A 20,475-nucleotide genomic window follows, 5' to 3' on the forward strand; every position below is an offset into this window, starting at 1 on the left:
AAATAGGTAATAATAAAAAAAAAAATAATAATAATAATGAGTTCGAATCTCAAGTGAACTAAGTGATTGCATCTTCTGTTATGATATTCAAATGTAATTTCAGAGCAGTACTTACTCTGCTTACATTAGCAAAATTTCAAAATAGAAATTATAAGTAAGTATTTATCAGAAAAAATAAGTCGTAGAAACTTTACCTGAACTGTACGATGTATATTTTTATGCTTTTTACTAAAGAGAAGTTTTCAAAATGAAATTGCCAATTTCGCAAGAATGCCAACCTTATAGTTTCAAGACACGATAATAGGTCAATGACCCATCATTATACGCTACGCTAGCGTCAAATAGCGCCGCTTATTGCAATTTGAATAGGAATTCTAGAACCGCCAAGCCAATTCAAATTTTACATTCACGAAAAAGGTTTCTTATTCGAGAATTAATTAATATAACTTGACCGGCTCTTGAGGAGAGCCAAGTTTTCAAGTACTATGTTAGTATATAGTACATTGTTAGGTATATGTGTGTTTATATTGTGCCGACGTAACATAAGTTTGACAAGTGTGGGCATACAACTATGCCAGTTATTGTTATAACATTATGACGAGGATAAACTTTTGCATAGTTTCTTGATAAATTCTTCGGGAAATCCGACCTTTGCGCATATTGTATATGGTCGAGAATTCGTGGGATTCTCAATATATTATCGCAATTTTAACATAACATATACCTAAGTTAAACTCATTTTATATCTTAAGAAAAGAAAACCTTGTTTTCATTTTAAATCAACCAAAACCAAATTCTGGGTAAGGTTTTTACTTCTCACAATTTTTACAAAACCTCTTAAAAGACAAAGAAAAGTCATTCGTTTCTGAAAATACAAACGTAAAATATTTATAGTACAATTACAATTACAGTACAGTAAAATTTAAAGTACCATGAACATAGTACGCAAAACTATTTTACTATTCAGTTTTAAAACACAAAATACAATGTACATTTAAAATCAAAGATCTAAAAACGTGTACTTGCCTGTTGAAGCCAGTTGTACGGGGTTGATTTATTCACGCCCGGCCCCTACTAGATATGCATCGAATCAATTAAGGCTTAGCTAATCGGTGCCAAGTTTGTTACTTCTACTCAACTGCTATTGATCTTTTTAAATGGCTTAGATTTTACTGATAGTAGGTCCGAGGTAATAGGAATGTATTTTGCTGATAGTCATATCATGATGTAGGAAATGTATTTTGCTGATAGTCATTCCGAGGAAAGTAAAACGATGTAGGAAATGTATTTGAAGTTCCGAAGTAATATGATGGAGGTATAAATACAGTAAATGTATTTGTAGTAACAATTTTTTAGATTGAAATAAATTTGTCATACGGTAACAGTTGGTATTCGGAAATTGAATATGAATACGGAACATTTTTTGTTTATTTCTGCTAATAGTTTTTTAAAATCTATGCATGCATTTGTTTCGAGTTTATTCCGTGTAACAAGATTTATTCAGAAGGTATGAGTATAGAGAAGAGTAACCTAAATTCAAGCCAAAAGGTACTGCTACTATCAAAAATACTTCCTACTATCAAACTGTTGCATACAATCGACTATAGTAATAGAAGATCGTATAGTTTGCCTTTACTACGAATTAGATACTAGTACAAATACTAACACGTATTAACAGTAAAACCTCTTACAATATTTGTAGCACACAATATTACAAGAAAAGTAAACAATAACTATCATAAGTATATTTCCTATAATCGTAACACAATATCCTTTCCCAATTCGCGGTAAGTAACCCTAGCAACAAAAGAAAATACAATTAACGTGAACTGAACTGAAGCGAAAAGAAAATGTGGCTCCGATGTCCAATTCTTAGGAAACAAACCTTAACACCCCATCGCAAAATCCTAATTAAATGGGAAAAGTTGCCCGCAATGGGTAAAACGTGACTTTTACCAAAAATTAGGTTACAGAGACCATTAAAGTAGATAACAACGGGATATTATATAGAGTTTTTTGATGAATATTTTATAAAGGCTGATGATAAAAGAATACGTAAAGCCTTTGGTAGATGAGGAAGTTTCTTTATTTGATATACATTGAACAATAATAGGAACAGAAAAACATCTTGAAGGAAAGATATAGGGGGAAAATATTGCACCTTATTAATATTTCATTAGAAGAAAGTATCGGTTCTCGATAGGTATTATTGTTTACAGAAATTGTTACAATAATACAAAGCGAAGTGGATAGACAGCGTTCTGAGAAATGAACAACAAAACAGACTGTTTTATAAAAATACGTGGAGTTCTTATCTTGCAAGTACGACTATTCTAAGAATAAGGAGCCGTAAGCTTGTTATTATTTTTTATGTAAATTGGACATACGTTCTTTTACATGACCATTGTAAATAAACATTTTTATGTAACAAACATAAAATAAGGCCTCCTTTTCCCATAGGAGTAGGCTAGACCAAAGAAATAGATAATAATTAGTCAATTTCAAGGCATTTCTAAAATAGCACGCATTAAATCTTATACAGACGTTTTAGTTAATTGCACGTCATACATACATTTTATTATACATTTAAGAATAAATAGATTCTATTTACTTCGAAACACTTGGCCTAGATTTTCTCCACAATTTGTCTTGTATCACCACGAGTAACTTACACGCGAGACATTACACATATTTATTCTATAAAGCAAAGTACTCCTTTGCATTTTTAAAAACCCAACATCAGTCAGATTGTTTTAAAATGTTGACCTTGATACTACCAGAGGGAGCATTGATTAATACACCCCTAACGAGCGGATATTAGTAGTCGAGTCCCGAGCAGAAACGACCACGGTATATAAATAAATACAGCTCAATTTGATTAGGCGACTTCGCAGTGAATTAGGATCGCTACAAAAAAGCTATAAGCATAAGTAAATACGAGATAGGACGACCAATTTTGGGAATAAGTAATTTAGAATTTTTTCTAAATTGTTTTTTTTTAGTTATATGGTTTTAACCTCGGCGTCCACAAACATTTTGATTCAGCCTATTTGAAACATTTGGTCAAAACCAAACAAGAATAAATCCATCAAAGCCTGATATGTTTTAACCATATTTGAACTAATGTATGTACCTATGTACAAGTTTATTAGAATTTAATTTAACATAATGCCTGACATTTTAATCCAATTAGAATTCCAATAGATGCGGCACATTCATTGTTCACATTTTGTTAGTAATATTATATCCCGCAATTATTCTTCACACATTGCAAATAATTACCAGTGTTCCGATAATTTATATTCCAATTCATTACAAGCCCATTTTCGTTTCAGCAGGTTAAATATTTTCGTTCGTCGCCATTATTTGTGTACCCGTATTTTATTCTTAATAGCTGACCCGTGCAACTTCGCTTGCGACACATAAGTGAGAATGGGTCATATTTTCCCCCGTTTTTGTAACATTTTATACTGGTACTCTGCTCCTATTGGTCGTAGCGTGATGATATATAACCTATAGCCTTCCTCGATAAATGGGCTATCTAACACTGAAATATTTTTTAAAATCGGACCAGTAGTTCCTGAGATTAGTGCGATCAAACAAACAAACAAACAAACAAACTCTTCAGCTTTATAATATTAGTATAAATAATATTTATTAGGGTGAATAACGCGCGATTCGAGAGTGCACACAATGTACAGATTTCAATTTTATTCAGGCGTATTATTGTGCTCGACGCGTTCGGAAACGGGCACAGGTGGCTCCACTCCGCTTTAAAATACAAACAAAACTTGCTACAAATTTAATCAGTAAATTTATTTCATATAAAGAATATTTGTTGGGTAACAACGTTGAATGCTCTTTGTAACTATGTAACGGAAAAGTGTTGCATTGTTAGTGTAAAGCTGAGCTATGATTGTGAATAAGCTTTGAAGATGTAGTTCGTATGGCGTACGTATATGAGACATGAACCGACAATGGGAGGCTCATATAAAAAATAATAAAGTTGCTTATTGTGACATTACTGCAAGACGAATGGCGAACAAAGGTTTCACACAGTTAATGCTATCAACACAAAACTAACGTTTCAGTTGCGAATAAATTTTCACACCATTTAAATAAAAAATAAAGGGATTCAAATGTATTTTGTCCTTAGAAGTTACTTAAAGCACGTATATATTTAAATTTCACCAACCACCTGAGTGCGAGACTCTCTAAGCCAGGCGCAGGTGGGAAACACGGAGCGGCTCTAAAATACAAACGGGATACGATGCAAATTTAATCAGTAAGCTTTACAGGCTCTCGTGGAACGAACCGAACTGATACGATTCCTAATTTGCAATACTTTTATTCTCCTTAATACGAAATTCTTTACCTCTTTTAAACCACCTTTATCAACAGCTGCTGAAAGTGTCTAAAATATTTACGAATTTTCTCTCTCTGAGATATAAAAGTGCCATTTCTTCGTCATCATTTTTAATGGATAGAAAAAGGTTACGTGTACTAATACGTCTAATGTGCTGTTGATAAAAATACTCAAAGAATTTGTGGTAAAAACATCTGATGTGTGTTAAGTAATGTATGTAAGGATTGATGAAAAGGTTTGTGACGTCGCAATCACGATGTCTCATCGCTTCGTGGAGGAAAAGATTAGTATAGAAGGAGAGAGATTGTGTAGCCTGCGGTGAAGGCGCCTTATCATGTCGTTTCATCTTAATTAAATCAAAATAAGAAATCAAATCAAAATTACTAGATAAGGAAGTGCTCTGTTGAATATAGGTACTACATGGTACATACTGTTTTTGGGTGTAAATCTGATAGTGCATCTGATACTTGTCTGTATGTTATTCAGAGAAGATCCAGATAACCCAGATAAGCTCATACTATGTTTCAAATGTGTACATAGAAAGGAAAAATGAAGATGGGTTATCTTTCCTTTTTACGCACATTACTTATTTATATGATTGGCAGAGATGTATGAAATAGAACTGCGATTCGCCATTTACCATGTGAGTCTCATGTAATTAAAGACGAGCATATAGCCTCCAAGCACGTTATAGCACTACATAATAACTTCTAATATTTCTTCCCAGTATATTCAATAGAACAATACCAGTCATCGAAGTTCAAACCATCAGAAACATCGTCTAATCCAATTAATTCCACTTCGTTAGTACCACAAAGATCTAGATCATGTTTACGTAGCGTCTTACCGTTATTGTTGGCGAAACTATCAATTTACCTTGATACCTATCATGAATAGTCAATTTGGGTTATAATAGAATTAGTTCCATGTTCTCAACGTACTTCGGGTATTGAAATATGTAAATTTTGACACGGTGTACTTGATAATATTATTTAGAGCCTCATTTTGTACCTTTTTAGGAGGTTTTTGACCGATTCTGTGGCACATTTTTTTCTATTTTACATTTCTTTTAGCTTGCATATCTCAGGGAGTCATTTTATAAAGTACTGAGGAAACCACATGAAACTTTATAGCTATAGGTTATGTTTTATTTAGAACTTGATGCACGTGCACCCGCGGAGTTAAGTTAGTTTGCTTTACAATACCAAAAAATAAGCTAATCACTAACATCAAATGTTAGTGATTAGCTTATTTTTTGGCGAGTCAACGTGATGTGTATATAATTTTATTTTTGGTAAATTGGTTTGAAATTTTAATTAAAAGGTAACGTATTTGTACAAAATACAAACAACCAAAGCAATATTTAAATTAGACACAGACACGTGTAACAATATTTATGTTGAGCTATCTCTCGCTTTTTAAGGATCCGGGAATAAAATGGTTCGAAAATATATTATAAAGATAATTTTGCTATTCAATAATATTTGTGTTTCAATATTTATGTGTTGATAATAAAACGAACAATATTCATTAATTTCTTAAAAAAATATCACAAAAATTGTGCAAATATGTCAGGAAATCAATATCGCTCATGTCCAATTACACTTGCATTTAAAGTCACTATTAAATATAGTGGTCAGTAAGCTGATTATTTTTTTTATGTCATTGAATAAGAGAATAAAAAGAAATTATTATCTCATCAAATAAGAGAATAATAAGTGATTATTGACAGCCATAACATTGGTGATATTCGCTGCAGCGTTATTTTAAGAGACTTAGTTTCAGAATCATATTATGGTTAATAAAATGTTATTCCCATTATAGGCATTGCGACACAAAAGCTTTTAGCACAGACAAATATATTTTTAGAGTTAGATGCATTTAACGAACGCGACTGTTATCTACACAAAATGTTTTTCCACGTAGTCCAAAACTTTATATCCAATCGGATCGTTAAAACGAACTAACATAGCTTTTAAATTCAGTAACATTCGAAACCCGGTGCAAATGTTATGGATTAACTATGTTTCGAAACACGAAACTAACAACTGAAATACCGCAACTGGAAATGCAGTTTCTATGTTTCAGAACGCGTGCTGCATTTTTTTTAGTTTCTGAACGTACACTTTGCACTCACGTATAATAAAATGTTTATTTTTATAGTCGGTATTGCGGTTAGCTCTACATAAAAATACAAAATAGAATGTGGAAAAGATATCTTTTATATTCTATTGTGTTTTATAAAAATAAACTGACAATATTTACTTTAAAGCGTTAGAAAATATGATCCAGTAAATAAAGTAATTGAAGGATATAAGTTGAGAAATCCAACGTCTTTTGAAATGTAAAAATGTAGAAATCTTATTTGAAATCTCTGAGGACAGTAAGAAATGGACTCGAAAGTGTCTGCTTCCTCACAAAATACATCCTGCATACTGCGCTCATATTTATAGTTGTTATATTTGTGTAAAATTTTGGAACCATTTGCTTGTACTATATAGATTATGTCATTATAAAGATATGTATTAAGTAGTTTGTCATATCGATATATTTCTTTAACGGTTTAAATTCAACAGTTTCTTTACTTTAGTCAGCAAAAATGAATAGATAGCTTGTAAGATATAAATAAAAATACAGAATTGTCACAAAATTTCATATCAATTGCAATAGATAAACACCCACTAAACATTTAAACCTATGTGTCTAGAAAATAAAAAAACACCTTTTACGTTTCAAAAATAACATACTCACGAATTACCTTTTATAATTCATACGTAAAGAAACCTAATCAGGTACTAACAATACCTTGAACAAACATTACAAACACATTGGAGTCACAAAGCCTGTAAATACTTCACAGCCTTCACCCCTCGCCTTATAACGTATGCTTTTTGTTAATAACATAGTACAAAGGAAATAGGAGGCTAATTCTGGAACAACATAATGCGAACGTGACGTTGCATCAACGGAACTTAAGACCTAGCGCTTGTAAATAGCGAGTAGCGATATTTTAGGCGATTAATTAGGATCAACAGTGACGAAACGTAACGTAAATCGATTTTGTAGGGGTTGTCCATGTTAAGACATAGGTATAACGAGTCTGTAAAGTTATATGGTCCTGGAACTGAACGACGAAAGATTTAAAAATAATACTTTAAACCTCAAACATCGAGATTTTTTTAACCTATTACTGTCCCACTGCTGGGCAAGGGTCTCTTCCCAAATGAGGGTGGGGTTAAGCCTTGAGAGTTAACTTACAGATTACAAATTGTCTGTTTTCCAATTAAGTTGGATATTACCTCCTCATTCTAACTAAATTGTAACTCAAACATTGTCAGTACAAGTTCAGAAATTTTACCTCATACAATTTATAGAAAGCCTAAAATTGCCCGCGAATGTTTAGCTAGAAATCTTCGCCGTTTATCGCTCGATAGCCAGCAGTTTGACCACAACCCTAAGCACCGCTTAAAACAGATGTGTGCGGCACTAAATAACGCATGCCATGAGCGGCTAATCTCTAAACAACACCGAACATTCTGAAGCGAGAGAAAATTCGCAGCGAAATTTTCGCAACACTGCCGCGTCATGTGGTCGCAATATTGATTAATTAGTTTAATTAAATTCTGTATTGGATAAAAATTGCAAGTCATTATTGATGTCGATGACCTTTCTGAACGCTGTGCTATATAAAAAAAGGTTTTCTGGTGGAAATGTTTTTATATTTTGAGAGTAGTAGTACAGAGGTCAAGATACTGTAAAAAAACTTTGAAGGTTCAACGATACATTTTAGCCATCTACAAAAGTTAAATTGATGATGGTAAAGTCTTAGTATAAAGTAACTGACGCATTAAAAAGTCTTGCTACATAAACCGTATTCTTTAAACATGAAACAAAGCCGTACATTTCCTGTGTGTTACCCAAACCTTTGAGCTTGAAAGATTAATTACGCGCGATAATTACTTTATTAAAATAATCAGACAATAGAGGGCGAGGACGGAAGATATAACGCCCGTGTTTTGCGCAACACATTAAGGAAACTGTGTATGTGGTCTGGGTGGTAGTGTTTAGCACTGCTGACCACTTGATCTCAGGTTTGATTCCCAGATTTTATTAAGGCTTTAAGTTAAACCCGAGTTAACTTGTAACCACGATATGAAAGACTAGGGCCGAAACGTATAGCAAATCGAAATAAAATGCATGATTCCACTAATCTCCTTTAGCATTAGATATTATTTTGGCAAGATTAGACAAGAAAAGTTGCCGACGAAGCACCCCTTCTACTAAAAAAAACTAGGTTCAAAATATCATAAGGTCAAATCAGATTAAACCTAGATATGACTTTTTGAATATTCATTTGCCAATAAATTTCAAATATTGAACTATCCACCTTCGATAGTAGGGCTTAAATATTCAAAATTGACTTTTCTATTCAATATTCCATTTGGTTCGACATCTGGATAGTAAAATTCCACAACCTTAATTTATATAAAACGGTTTGAAAACGAAATTATAAAAATACCCAGTAGCGCGATTCTGTACAGTCGGTACTATCAAGTCCCGAAAGTTAGACATTTAAAATGGGCTTCAGAAATAGTTTCTATGGTACCCGCTAGAGGCGCTGATTGAGATTTGAGATTGCCATACAAATAATTCGATAGCTAGCCCGTTGTCGGAAGTCGACAGTGGCAGAGAATCGCGGTACAAATGTACAAAAGAATAATATGAAATATTTTAGTTTTGTAGAACGTTCCGTAATTTAATTTAAACTGAACCAAACTTTGTTTGTCGTAACACAGTAACTTTGCAAACATACAATGAGATGCACAAGAACAAAGCAGCTCGGATTAAGCATTACATAGGTATACAAATATACTAACTTTATTTTTATATAATGTAGATTTTATTTTGCTCGCAGCATCTCTGAGTAAAAGTTATAAATATGAAAGTGTGTTCGTTTGTGTGACCTACTGTCACATGAAAACAGCTGACCCTGTTGAAATAAAATCTGATATGAAGAAGTTATTCATACAGAGACATCAGAGACAGTTATAGGTTGCTATGATTATTTCTTTTAGCTGTTTTCGACCTTGAAACAGTGGTCTTAAGTATCAAGAAAGTAGAAATACTTAGCCTTATAAAACACATAAACCTGGTTAAGTATTTAAAGTAGTCAAATTATGCATGTTACACTTTTGCTTACAGCTTTGCGTATAACATGATGCTATATACATATGTATGTTAAATTACGTATCATACAAGTCATACAACACAATATCATATCCATGTCTAGCAATAAACACGAACAAGAACTCCAATATACTGGAGAAAACGCTGACGTTTTTAGTGCCCCCGCACTTTAATAACCTCACAGCTGAGCGTTTTCATTACGCATGCTTGTTCACAAAGAAAACAAAATGAAACAATAGGTACCTGCAGCGGTACTTTTAATGAACGTCACTTGACAATAGAACAACGCTATTGTTACACATTGTGAATTAGGTATGCCATTGTGACTTTGAGTTTTCGGTGGTGTGATAACAAATATTTTGAGGTTCTAAATTCGTTGGGAAAAAAGCAGTTAAGTCTGGAGGATTTTAAAAACTAATACAATTTTATTTAAAAAATTTCTATTGTCATAAATCTTTCATGATATTTACAAACCCTTTTTTAAAAGACACAAGATTAAAACAAACGGAAGTCAATGTTGACACACTAGGTGCTTTATGTTAAAATATACAGAAATAGCATTCCAATTCGTTATTTCATGATACAAAAAATCTTTGTATTCAAAATATAGGTAGCATTTTTTTACAAAACTAACAACATAATATTTTATAGGCCAATTTAGATAAAAAGTCAATACTTAATACACAAACTTTATACCAACAATCTTTACATGCCTTTATCTTAGTACTTCATAAAAACCTATACCACACGACGGAGTACTTAAGATATCTGCAAATATTAATATCATTACATAATACTTATTCATAGCATCTTCCATTTAAGATAAACGAGGCCTTAAGCCGTTAAAACAGCCGTAATGTGTCTCAGATCGCATCAAGGGCTTATCTTTTGTACTATCACGATTAAAGGATTAACCAAACTAGTAATATTAATTTGCTTATTTAGGATAGAACATTTTAATCTTTGAAGCGTAGTTTGTGTGTAATTTGTTGTTTTGAGCTCGTATTAGTTAGGTTTTGAGTACAAGTTATGTGTGTTCTATTGGCAATTTAATAAGAATTAATATAAGCAGAAGACATGTCATTTTAAATAGATTTTGACATTTGGAAGGAAAAAAATTGCGTAGATTTTTAGCTAAATAAAGTTGTGATATTAGCGATCTTTGTAAAGAATACCGTTTAAATGCGAACGTTGTGTTATAATTGACAAAAAAAAAACTCTGTTTAAAAATAAAAGTATCAATAACATTTATAGTACACTCTTTCAAAGTCAATGTCAATCGAACTCGAAAGTATCAAGAAAGTACATCCAGTTTACAGAAAAGGAAGTAACGTAATAAAGTTGTGAGAAAAATGCTCGTTCCGTGTTACACGACTTGCCACTATGTTTGCCAGCATACACGTTTTATTATTTACCCAACCAACTTACGTATGAACTCGAGAAATATATTGAAAAGCGGGCTTTTTGACTTGTTACGTAGAATTCCTGTGATGAAAGATGGAAAGGTATGCCGAGCACTTCAGACAAAGTCTAGTCTGAGATTTGGGACAAGGGTTTTTTATTACTTCATGACATCAACGAGGCAGGTAAACAAATATGTCTGTTGTTACTTAATAAGTCTAAAGAAAAACCACGAGCCATTGTTTTTGAATTTTCCAACCAATGATAACGGGAACCTGTCTCTCTACTCAGTTAAAATGTTTTAAATATTGTAATCCCTTTTAAACGTAATTTTAAATGCCAATAGGCTCACCCCCTACTACCATGGTCTAGCATTGTTAATGCCAAATCGTGGAGGTATCTCACACACTTCTGCCTACGTCCTTGGGTATACCCGAAGGTTAGGCATGATATTATGTACATCAAATGTATGTAAATATCGTATGTATAAAAGTCTGTTTTTATAATAGATAAAAGTAAATTCATCCTCCCGTCTATTTTAAATTCACTGGCAGTCCAAATTGTCTACTAACCTATTTTCTTAAGACACCGTTATTTCTATTCTAAGCTAATGTTGCACTTTAGCTAAGATAAACAGACAAAACGTGGCTATTTATATAAAGTCTAGACAATAAATGCAGACAGTTTGAAGTTTTAAAATAAGTTTAAAATTCGTATTCAGTTATTGGACGTGAAATTGATGGGATATTAGCTATTCAATTTTATCCACGCAAGAGTTTTTGAGTGCAGAATTATAGATGCACTGCACTGCTGAGCAAATATATTTATGTACTTCGATTATTTTACTGAGTTATATTTGGTTATAAAATCGATTATGTTAATTCCGTTCTTTTTACGGTCATACTGAAATAATATGTTGTTTTTCCTCTAAAATTATTTAATTGCAGAAGTCAAACAGATAAAAAATATCTTTCTTTTAAAATGATCATCAGTGTATTTTATATTTCGTCAAAAAAGCCCTGTATTAAATACATACTGTAAGTACACCTAAGAGTACAGGCAGTACAGCAGCAGTACTTAACACAAGAAACATTTAACTATGTACATTCTAAACTTAGAATTGTCAGTTTGTTACGAGCACTAAGAACTTCTATGTGCCTATTAGAACAGTTGCCACTTAGCGCAGGATATAAACGTAAGAACTTAGTTTGTTTATAAGAATAGTTGCTAAAAGTGTTTTAAAGGATGGCTTTATGTAATTCAGAATAGACAGAATACTAGTTAATTATAAAATCGTTATTTTAATCAACAACATAAATACCCATGATTGTCTCATTGCTGTGAAAGGATATAATTTCACAATGAAAGGTGCTAAGCTCTTATTGCACCAAGGTGATCAAAGGTTGGGAACTTTATATGCCGTCAAGAACTGTGTCAAAGAACTTGTAGACTTCAGTTTCATCATCCACAAAAACAAGTCTTTGATTCGTGGCCTCGGGTTCGAACTCTCGAACACTTGCGTAGGACGCATAAATGTACTAAGACCACTCAGCTATAGCTCCTCTACAGAAAATACTCGACGTTTAATAATTCAGTACAGTAATTGCGTAAGTACCTCAATATCTCACTTACGCATTGCACTCTTAAATCACGCGTAACGCCATGTACCTAACAAGTTAGGCAATTAAAGCAAGTTCCGTTTGAACGAACAATTTGCACGTAGGCAATATTTTTATTTGGCGTTTGGACCCATTAATATGCATGGCGAGAGGACGGGATTCCGTGGGACAATGAGCAAGGCATACGTGATGTGGGAATGAATTGACACAGCATAAAGTAGTTTAGATGAAAGCTGTATTATTGGTACAGTGGTCATAAATGTGGGGGTGCGGGTGAAATTATCTGGAACAATGTCGATGAAAGAGTACAAGTAGGACGCTTGCCGGAGTGAAATAGACGTACAAATGTTTATGTACACGATGAATACATAGACTAGTTGTAAATAGGCTGATAGGCGTGCGAGTAAAGGTCTTTACATCCATAAAATTTGAACTCGGCCCTAGTATAAAGATTAAAAATATTAAGCTCGCAAAACATTTAGAAAACTATTGTAAAATGAAATCGTTATAAATTGCCTGCGTGCTAAATGAACTGCGAATCATTAAACCCTCAGTCAAAAGTTTTAAAGTGCGATATGAGAATTAACACGGAAATCCCGTATAGTAGTAATCATGTGATTATTGCAACTGAAAACAGTTCATTAAAAGGTAAATCCGTTTAAATTATCTGTACCAAACGCTTAATTAAAACAAGCTCGCTGATGATATCGTATGGTTAGTGGTCAGCCTAGTGTCAAAGTTGTTCAAGCCGTCCGAGAGGCGTTTGACATGGCTTTACGACTGTTATCTTAATTGACAACCACCAGGACGGACTTTTTACGTGCCCTCCGAAGTACGAAGACGCTCAGTTCAAATACCACTATGCGGTCACCCATCTATGAATGACCGCGCCAACGGTTGCTTCACCCACAGATTTACCGACCAGTGAGCACAACTGGCTATGGGCGCCTCAATACCGTTCAAATAATTTGTACCAAACGCTTCGTTAAAACAAGCTCGCAGATGATATCGTGAAATAAATAAAATATAATTAATTCGCGTAAAACAAACAAATTCACGTGCTTACAATGTATCGTGTTGCTTTTAATTTAGCCGAATGTGTAGCCGCCCCAATAATATGTTCCAACCGCAAATGTTTAACGATACTGATGAAACTGGAAAGTGGTCGAGGAAATTTATATCGTACAATTACAAACGTTTTTGGTGTTAGCGTTTATTTTATTACATGTTTCTGTATGACGGAATGGCAAGCTTGCTTCGTATTTTTCGCTTCGAATTCTACATTACTACTATGTGAGTTAAAGGTTGTTTTCTTTATGTTATACGTATTTATTTATACCATAGAATGAAGCGTGAATGAACATTTTTCCGATTAAGAATGTCCTATATTTAAAGCAATCTAAGAATATACTCGTATTTCGGAAAAGTATTAAAATAATCTGTTTCATTTCCGTCTAAAAAATTATATTTATATCGAACTTCCTAAAAGTACTTTAAAAATAGACATTTCTCAATGAAACAATGCGGAACGATGATATTTGTTTAATTAACGAAAAATAAAAGAATAATCAAGTTGAAACCGAAAGAAAGTGACGTAAAAATCTTTGGAGTTAATTAAAACGAATTCGGTGGAAAGCCGTAAAGATTGCGAAGTGATAAAAGCAATTAGAAAAACACTTCTAGCGAAAACAACTTTACGCAGATTTAAGCCTTTTTCATTTAGCCGATTTATATTGAATCTTTTTCTGGCGGTGAGTAATTGTTACTTTTAGCCGCAATGGTTTTTGGGTTAGCGTTAAATGAGAGCATTTCGTGTTAATTATGAAGAAAAAATCGAAAAATGGCGTTGTCAAATTAGAATGAATGACTTTACCAGAGTACCGCACATATTTATGGCAAACATAAAAATCTTGTCATATTTAAACAAATGGAATGTCAGAGCCGTCTTTTTAAGACCATTGTACAATATTTTTCATCGATCCAATCGAAGAACACAAACATCAGACGAAAAGGATTCATTATCTTCTAAAAATGTTTAGGTACTAATAGTACAAAAATACAGTTTAAAACCATTTATCACCTAGATATCGCAAATACAATCGCCATATCACACATTTGGCCAACAAAATGAATATTTATGTTCCAAATGAATAAGCCCGTGTTATCGAAGCACATAACTTTTCATTAATTTGGTTTTGCCTACAATGCCACACTGCCACACTATGACAGTATGTTGAGATTTATTGTTGATACAACATATTATTTAATACTGAAATGGATATTAAAAGGTCGGATATTGTATGTATTTTAATGTTATAATTTTAAATAATGTTATAGTTAAGTAAAGACGTTGTTTTAATTTTTAAAAAATGTAATAAATAGTTCCAGGGTTTTTCATAATTTCAACCTGAAAGTACCCAAATTTTATAAGAACTAAACGGATGACAAAGTCTTCGATTTCGATTGCACGTTACACGAATAAGTTAGTTATGTTACGTTTGCGCAATGTAATGTTCGATGTCTGGTTGCTATAAACTCAAAATCTAAGTACTGATCGGATTTTTTTAACGGTTTTAAACAAAAGACAGGATAATTCTCAAGAAAGGGTTCATTGATAATTCGTTTAGGTTTACTCGGTGTAATCATGGCAAAGCCAATATGGGCCGCTAGTTTCCCATAGGGGTAAGCAGAGACCAGACAACGTCACTTGGTACGATCTTTTCAAACTTTTCATACAGTACTGGATTAAGTAAATTTTATTAAGCATTTTAATTATTCTTGTCGAAGTACAGTAGTTCAGTTACACTTTCAGAATGTTGTTTTCTGTTTCAAAGAGCAACATTATAAATAAATTAAACAAGGAGTACAAACCCATTAAAATGTAATTGAATGAAAGTTCAGCGGTTGTGCCAGTGACCTAGAAAGAAAAACTTTTATCCCTCATTTGACGCACGAAGATTTTATTTACTTTGTAGCACTCTTTAACTACAGATATGAAATAGGTTTATGCAAAAAGTAGTTATTTTTTAATATTGCAAGTTATTGGCTTTATATTTATAAATGTTTGTTGTGTTAATATAACAAGTACCTTACTATGTAAATTTATATTTTAAAGTATCTATTGTCTTTATAAATATGAACATCAGTTATCTAGTTACGTAAGTACAAACTCTTCTTAGTTTGGAATCGGATGACCGTGTGTGACTAGTCTAATGATATTTTATTTTATTTACACCTCGTTTATTAATTAAAAATGCACAAGTAAATTGTGCATTTTTAATTAAACTAGGTAACTGATGTACATATTTATAAAGACAATAGATACTTAAAAAGATAAATTTACATAGTAAGGTACTTGTTATTTTTAACACAACAAACATTTATAAATATAAAGCCAATAACTTGCAATATTTAAGCCTTCAACTTCACGTGTATTGTATAGATATACTGCTTAATAAATACATTTAAACATACTATGAATTCCAAATAGAGAATGGTTAAAAGCATTAATAAGAAATCATACTCACAGAAACGTATATTACGGATTACAGTAATATAAAATGCAAGCAAAATACCAATATGAACCATCCTCGCTATCACTGCAATACTTAAGTACGTACTAAAAGCATTATCTTGTTGAAACTAAGCACTGACTTTATTGAGATAATTTTCAAACCAAAAACTGAATTTCAGAAATAATCTCACACAGCAAAATAGTCCAGGTCCATTTTAGACCTTATTAGCATAACAGTTAAAGTTTATTTTATTAAAACAAAATGTATTTTATATTTTGTTCGTATAGAGTAGAATGCTCCTAATTTGCCGGTGTCGTTTTACGTACAATTTTAGTTGATAAGCTATTTAGTACAGGCAGTTTCAAAATCAAATACAATATTCATTTACCATATATAATTATATTAGAAATCACCAGATTCAGCACTGATGCATGATGTATGACAGCGTAAATAATATATACACGCCCTACCTATAGATATACCTGTAGATATAGGTACATCCTGTATTTAGTGCCTTATGCAAAAGAAAGCATGTTAAATGAATAACCTTTTTTTTTATAAACATTTTCGCCATAATATCCACCTGTACTATTACTTAGATTGCTATGACATTTTTATGCAGCCAAACCTATAATCGATATAAATTTAAAGAATAGATACTATTCACGATGTAATTTTTTTAACAATTACTTCCACGCCCGTACCCTTTATAAAATTTCTCTAGTAAAATGTATTAAGCCCAGTGAGAATGGAGACCACTAATCGTCGGTCTGTCGCCCGGAATTTCGTCAGCAGCACTAGGCAAAAGAAATTTATATTATTTAATTTCGTAAACGTTCCTCTTAGAAGCCTTGAAGTGCGAAATTTAGCGGAAATTCTTGTTTTAATTTACACTGTCACTGTATTTTGCTAATTTAATTTTGACCTATTCATTTATTAACACAAACATTTATTTTGCAATTCACTTGAGTTCAGGGAAGAGTTGATTCGCAATACTAACTAAATACTTCATTCAATTCATTGAGTTTCTGTTCTAAGTAGATTATTGTGTGGTTCGAAACGTGCGTCAGTACCAGGAAATATATTCTGAATATGCAAATACAAGAGTCTTTATAAGTCTGTTCTAACGTGAAGACTTAAGAAGCATCGCACTTATAAACTGTATAAAATTAACACAATGTATTCGCCGCAACAACAAAATTCTTAAAGAATCCTTGAGCATGCAAAGAGTGTTCAAACTTTCATCCGACCCTATTGTTCCTTTATATAAGAGTGAAAATAACCGCAGTACAAACAAACAAACAAAAAACTTTTGAATGTCACAAGTCGGAAAGACGCACTGCAAAATTATCCATATATCAAAAAGGTGAGAGAAACATGGGCTTTTAAAATAGCATTTCTCGCAAAAACGTGAAATATGAGTGTAAACATTGAAAAGCTTCCTGGTGTACGTTTTTGGGAGCAAATGTTCGCATTTACCTCCAACCTAGAATATTCACGTTTCCATTTCATTGAGGTAATGCAGATAAGGCTGACTCTTTTCACAGTATGCATATATGTATGTAACTTTAGGTCCAAATAATTTGATTTATACAATTCCTAATTCCTAAGTGTATGTTTCTATGGTTTTAATAGGCATTTATAAATCATTCAATTCAGTCACTTTTATTCAAGTCACTAAAAACCGTTGAAAGACTGTGTTGCCCCGTGCCTGTACAGTAAACAGCATTTAATAACTGTAGCTAAGGAAACTACAATTTTAGAGTACATTTGCTTCGTTATTTGAACGGAAGAACATTAGAGAGAAATAGGACAACGTAATTTGTTTCAGGAAATAAACATGAACTCATGTTAGGCTTTACACTATTGCTACATATAATCTATGTCTATAGGGCACCTAGAGACAATTTCATACGGGAAATGAGCAATTGAACCACATAGTACAATATTGGTTGAGGTGAAAATCTGATTACTTACACGTTACGTACAAGACGATCTTGTTATTGGAAACTTTATTGGTGATAGTGCTATATAAATTTAAATAAATAGATGATGAACTTGGTTTTGTATTTTTATAGCCACCAACTTGTTATAACATAATGCAATTCGCAGTTCCTTTAGTTTCTCGAGGTGTGGGTGAGATAAGTTTAAAAAACATATCATATTATACTCAATTTACAATCGTTACTTTTTATCTCGCTTAGGTAAAATTCCGCGCAAAACCTCTAGGCTTAGGCCTAGTGATATATGTATATAATAAAAGGCCTTTGAGCTAAGTTTTATCTCATAAACCGAAAATATCCTATCAACAAAACTTATCAAATAAATATCTATCCGTCCGATCATACAATATAACACTCACACGAGATCCTAATAACTACACTATCTTTTCCAGAATCCCTATTCAGTAAGGCTGGAATTATTCGACATCTGCCCTCACAACGCTCATAAATACTTACTACCGAGGATTTTTATAGCACAACTATTCACCCTGTGTTGGCCAGCCCTTTTACTTTTCTCACATAATTCCATTAAACGAAATCTAGATGTATTCTGTACTTTAGTGTAGTAATCTCGATACATTTTGTTTATATTTGGGCTGTTTTTTGCTGGAATCGGGGCAACGGTTTCGTAGATAAGATTCAATCTTGTGTAGTATGAAAAAGATAATGAAGAGAAAAGACCTACTTTCCGATAAGATACGTCTTTTTATGATAAAGTTTTATTTATAAAAAGTATATCGTATAAAGATTCTAATAGACAAATATCTCTATAATCATTGAATGTTTCTAGCATGTAGTTAAAATCGTTACCGTATAATTGTCAATGCAAGTTCTAAACGGATAGCTGGGATGCTGCTCCTTTAGCCGAAACTGGAGCAGAGTAACAATGAAAGTCACTTTAATCCTAAATTACTTCTTGCAACCGAACAGTTAGAACAAGGTTTGCACCAAGGATTAATAATACAAACAGTGCCAAGAGCAAACTACGCTGCAGCCATTTTCACAGATTTGGTGCGAAAATTGGACGCAGTGTAATGTGAAATGTTAGGTAAATAAAAGAAATTGCCAGTAGCTAAATCTTCACAACCATTACACATGGAACGTTTGAACAATAACATTCTTGATTATTAGGCCAGTAACTTCAAATCCTTCGGAATTTAAATCTCGTTTTTCCCTATTATTATGTGTTGATAGAAAATTATATCTTTGTAGTAATCAAATATTAGTTCTGAGTGATTATTTTAAAAATATATTTTCTATTTCCAGACAGTGAACAGCGCGCAATAATGGTATTGGTCATGTTGATTTTTAACGAGATAGAACGACGACAATAAAAGAACGACGTGTTAAGTTAAAATATATTTATTCACTATTGTGTTATTTAAAACTGAGCAAGAAAAGTCATTTTATTGAAGAATTTGTAATGTTATTTCTTATGTAAACCCCATTTATTTATATCTTAAGCCATCGCCTGAAACGTACAGATTACAAAGATAACCAGTACTAATCCACAACCTTGAAATGATCAAATAATTCATTTTCCTAATCTTACTTGTCGTTTCAAAAAGATTTCTGGATACAAAAAAGAATTTATCTTCCTTTATAATATTTTTCTTTTATTTCACAAAAAAGCTTTTAAGTTATTTTTCGTCTGTGTAGTCAAAGCTTATTTTTGACGTAACATTCAAACAAACTAATGTTTTTAATTTAAAAATATGATATAATCGTAAATCTCTATTCTTTTAGTAGTCATCGTAAGATCAAACGAGATTTCCAAAATAAAATGAAACAAAAGCAACTTTTAGCCTTCGGCCTTAAGAAAAATAGTAACAAATTCTATTTGAAATAAATTTTATATTTAAGGTTGACATGCCTTAGATAACTAGGTTCAATAAAGATACAAACATATCTTTTTATTGAGTCTCTTGTTACTTATTATTGTAAAAAAGTCGTATTCTCTTTGGATTTGAGTTGACATAACGCGTGTTTGAGAATCAAGCCCTTAAGTACTGTAACATGAGAATCTCGTTATTTGTTTTGCAGCTTTTCAGGGAGTTGGGATCGAAAATCGAGTAAGTTGTTACTAGGGGCAAAGATATCTGTAATATTTGATGCGTTACTTCCAAAGCTTTATTCGAAAGGTACGTGAAAATTACTGTTTTACTCCTGAGATTTAGGTCGACCGCGTTTCATGAGTTTCTTATATGGGAATCATACTGAAGGACGGCTCAAACCTAAATATTAGTGAGCTACGATCGACTAATAAAGCAAAGTTTCCAAAGTTACACCATGCGTTGGCTTATCTTCCGTTTTTGGCTCAACAATGACTAACGGGACACTCTGTATATGAAACAGAATTTTCTTCGTGTGGCAATCAATTTGTT

The 20,475-nt window shown here is 32.5% G+C and overlaps 1 protein-coding gene across 5 annotated transcripts in view; it reads right to left on the reverse strand.

The window, feature by feature from the left end:
• LOC142978874 (protein unc-13 homolog B-like) overlaps positions 1 to 20,475 on the reverse strand; it is a 373,594-nt gene that overhangs the window by 175,883 nt on the left and 177,236 nt on the right. The window contains exon 1 of one of the 5 annotated variants that reach the window (XM_076123472.1): positions 15,445 to 15,460. The exons of the other annotated variants lie outside the window; for them this stretch is intronic. The gene's annotated coding sequence lies outside the window, so the exon portion shown is untranslated. Of the gene's footprint in view, positions 1 to 15,444; positions 15,461 to 20,475 lie in introns of those variants that run through there. 5 annotated transcript variants of the gene reach the window in all.

This window comes from Anticarsia gemmatalis, chromosome 15 (assembly GCF_050436995.1).
Source record: "Anticarsia gemmatalis isolate Benzon Research Colony breed Stoneville strain chromosome 15, ilAntGemm2 primary, whole genome shotgun sequence".
NCBI lineage: Eukaryota > Metazoa > Arthropoda > Insecta > Lepidoptera > Erebidae > Anticarsia > Anticarsia gemmatalis.